General features: G+C 37.1%; 1 pseudogene; it reads right to left on the minus strand.

The window, feature by feature from the left end:
- Positions 1-376: 376 nt before the first annotated feature.
- LOC107158583 lies at positions 377-1,623 on the minus strand (annotated as a pseudogene).
- Positions 1,624-4,390: the final 2,767 nt, after the last annotated feature.

The following is a 4,390-nucleotide window of genomic DNA, read 5'->3' on the forward strand; positions in this document are numbered from 1 at the left end:
TTTGAGGTTTAAGAATATTGGAAGTAGTGGATAAAAGGTGAAAATCGGCTTTGGTTTGAGACATTTTACATTTACAAAGAGAATGAGCAGAAAGCATATCTTAGTTATGTTTGAAAATTATCAAAGTAAAAGTACTCATTGTTTAGTTATCATGAATGTTAAATGATTTATATTAATTATCCAATGCAGGGTCTGAAACATGGGAAGCTTCACTGCTAGATCCCTGTCTCCTTATTTGGTGAGGGTACTAGAGATGCACGATAGCAAGGTAACATACTTAAATGTAACCTAGTGCACTAGATCAAAAATTTTAATGACTTCATGTTTCCCATTGTCATTGAGTGTAGAGTTGCATTTTGGTTTATCTTTAAAGTGTTTAGGATAGCTTCCTGTAACCCACAAGCTGATAGAAAAATTTCTTCATTGCTGCTTTCATCTCCTTGTTCCTAAATATATAGATCACTGGATTCAGAAAAGGAGTAAGAACTGCAACAAGATAGCAAGAAATTTGTCCAAGTGTGATGAAGGGAAAGGCCAGGTATAGAAGAAGATCAATGGCCCAAAGAATAAAATTACCACAGTGACATGAGCTGATAAAGTAGAGAGGGCCTTGGATAAACCACCTGAGGAGTGTTTTCAAACAGTAACCAGAATGAAGATGTAAGAAATGATCAGTATGAAGAAGGACCCCACAGAGATGAGTCCGCTGTTGGCCGTGACCATGAACTCCAGTCTGTCGGTCTTTGTGCAAGCATGTTTAATAAGCTGAGGGAGATCACAGTAAAAGCTGTCCAGTACATTTGGGCCACAGAAGGGCAGTTCTACAACAAAAGCCAATTGGGCCACTGAGTGGATGAGGCCAAGGATCCAGGCAACAACCAAAATGAAAATGCACATTCGTGGGCTCATGATGGTCAGGTAGTGCAGAGGCTTACGTGTGGCCACATATCTATCAAAGGCCATGGCTATGAGCAGCACCATTTCTTTGCCCCCATTAGTATAAATAAAGAAGATTTGAGCTATGCAACCCCCAAAAGAGATTGCTTTGTGTTTTCTAAAAAAGGTCATAAATCATTTTGGGGGCTGCAATGGAACAAACTCCGAGGTCAAGAAATGAAAGATTGGCCAGCAGGAAGTACATGGGGGGAATGTAGTTTAGAGTCAAAAGTCACAGAGAACACAATGAGGGGGTTTCTCATTAGACTTGCCAAGTAGAACACAGAACAAAAGAGGAAAAGTAGAAGCTGTATCTCCCACGAGTTGGAAAGTCCCAGGAACACAAACTCAGACACCACAGAGTGCTTGGCTCCCTCCATTGTCTTGGAGAGCAGAATTGTCTCAAGCATTACCTGATAAAGGAAAGTAACAACAACAACAAAAAAACTGAAGCTTTGTAGGGACTCACTGACTACATGATTTTCAACTTGTAAGGAAAAAATACTGCCTGACCAACGCCAAAACCCTTCTGCCATTCAACTATAGCTGCAAAAACAAGCAACTGCTTCTAATTCCCTAAAATTCCCTAAAATTTTCCAGGTTTGAAAAAGAGATTAGGCAAAAACAAACAAACAAACCAATAAATAAATAAAAATTAAAAATTAGGAATCAGAAGATTACTGGAGGACTGGGAATTCTCTGGAATAATATGATGAGGGGGGGAAAGGGCATGGAAATGAACTCTGATTTCTCCCTCTCAGTTTATTACTCCTGCTCATGGAGTTCTCAAACTGCAAGCAATTTCTCGTGACCTTTTTTTTTATCTCTTACTCCTGTATGCAATACTAATACTCTCATTAATACTTTCTTGTGTTTAGCTTCTTGCTATTCCTGTTTTATCACATCATATTCACTTTTTTTCTCATGAAGAGAGGAGATAATACAGAAACCCTAAAATTCCCATTTTGGTAGCTCAGTCCAGGGTGTAGAGGATTACACAGCCTGGGCTGTTTCAGCATTCTGGTAAAGTACAAGGTCAGAAAAGAGATTCATGATGCAGAATCTAAAGATGGATGGAGTAAAAACAGGGTAACAAAAAAAATTACACAAGAATGACACTTGCAGATCACCATCCATGCCATTTTAATTTTCCATGGTTTCTGGAATGGAAAGAACATCACACTTCAAATCAGAAGTGTGTGAACAAGTCTTAGCCCTGCCCTGAGGGAACTTGAGTACTCAGTCCTTTCTCCCATCCCTCCAAACTCAACTTACTTCCTGAACCCAGTTTCATCATCTATAAAATAAAGTGGCTGAGGCAGGTGACATTAAGGAATCTTTTCAAGTGTAAGGTTTCTATTATTTTATCATTCAGTGCTGGTCTGCTCTGTAATGAAGCTCACCACAATGTTGATATTCTCTTCATTGAATGACTAGCATCTTGCATCTTTTTCCTTGTTTGCAGTCAGGTGTATCTCATATTCCATAGAAGGCTCTCTCTTTAAACTAATCTCTCTCTTTTCTAATTCATTCTGTGATTTCATTAACAGTATTGCAAATCTGCCGTATCACTTATTTTTTCACTTACCACAATCATCAACAAATAATCAACAAAAATCTATTAGATGCCTATCATCCCCAGTGGACACTCTGAACTTCCTGAAGTATATTTAAGGCTTTTGCCCTTTAGCGCACACATACAAAATATAAAAATCAGTAAAAAGTAAACTATTTTAAAATGTTAAAATGTCAAATAAGGCCAGGCTTGGTGGCACACACCTATAATCCCACCAATTTGGGAGGTTGAAGCAGGAGTGTCACAAGTTCAAAGAGTTCAGCAATTTAGCAAGGTCCTGAGCAACTATAGAGACCCTGTCTCAAAATAAAAAATAAAAAGTTGTGGGTTTGTAGCTCAGTGGTTGAGCACTGCTGGGTTACATCCTCAGTACAAAAAAAAAAGTCAAATATACAACATGATCATATGATTTTTGAAACAGAAAAGACATCCATAAATGAATCAGGGTGATTAGGGCTGTCTTCAGAACAAAATCATAATCCGTGCTGCAGATTAAATGAGGGATCTAATCTAGTTCAATATACAGCATCATAACTAAGCTAAAAGTATTATTGAATGATTTCCCCAGTCTGGAGCAGGGGTGATTACTTAAAGAGGTGCTGAATCATCCTCCAGTCTGCAACAGTGGTTGGTGAGCTCTCTATGGAAATAATGATAACTCACAAAAACGAAAACAGTGACCAGCATGTGCAAAACACCATAATTACTCCTTTACAGACATTATCCTGTTTGATATCTACAAAAACCATGAAAATTGGTATTATTGGCTCCCTTTTACAGGTAGAGAAATGAAGACCTACAAAAAAACCTACAAAAAAAGATAGAGAAGATGTAAGAAGATAGAAAAGATGCAGGAAGACAAGAATTTTAAACCCACAAAATAGGAAGCAAAAAAAAAAAAAAAAACTAGGAGGAAAAAAAAGCAACCAAGGGTGAATGTACAAAACCACATCAAAAAATTAAAAGGACTAAAGTAATTCTAAAAACTAAGGCAAAATGTTTTTGGAAGACTTGAATTTAAAAGGATCTTTAAATTTCCAAAGGATGAATATAGAATATTTTGGAACATCATCCCTGAAAAAAAAAAATCAGTTAATGTTTTACTTAACAGGAATCCCATACAATCCAAGGGACAAGGGACAAGGCATAATTGAAAAAGCTCATCAAACTATTAAAATACACTTATATTCCAACAGGACAATGGAATGGTCCTGACCCAGTGATTGTCTGGAGTCGGGGGTCTGTTTGTGTGTTTCCACAGGGAGAACAGCAGCCGATTTGGATTCCAGAGAGATTAACTAAAGCGATTTCTACAGACCAAAAAGAAGATGATTTGGCTCAAATCCATAACAGCTGATATCCAGAACTCCACTTTGGCTATCCTTACATCTGCGACAGTGGTTCTCCCACACCTGGAGGCTAATAAATCCAGGATGTTTTTTCAATATCTATTTTATTATTGCCTTTTCCCACATCATGAAGTTCTTATTTTATTTTTTGAGCTCATACAGACCTAGGTTAATGTTTTGCTGATCAGTTCTATTTTTTGACTGTGGAGTTTTTAAACATTGCAGTGGAGATTTCACCTGTGAAAAGCTACAAGGCCTTTACTATTATGATATGTGTTGTATGTATTGTGTTATGTGTGCACAATTCTGTTTTGTGTTGTATGTCTGTATGTGCGTATGTCCATATATATGAGGAGTGCTCATGAAAAAATGGATCCGAATATTTTTTTTTTATTCACGTGATTTAAATGGTTTAGTTTAAATTGGGTAAACAGCAGTTGAGGGTTGTTTTAATATGTGAACAAAAAAGGAGGTTAACAGATCTGTTTGTTTACTTTCACCTTTCCTTTTCATTATATTTAATAATTCT

This window comes from Marmota marmota, unplaced genomic scaffold, assembly GCF_001458135.2.
Source record: "Marmota marmota marmota unplaced genomic scaffold, marMar, whole genome shotgun sequence".
Lineage (NCBI taxonomy): Eukaryota > Metazoa > Chordata > Mammalia > Rodentia > Sciuridae > Marmota > Marmota marmota.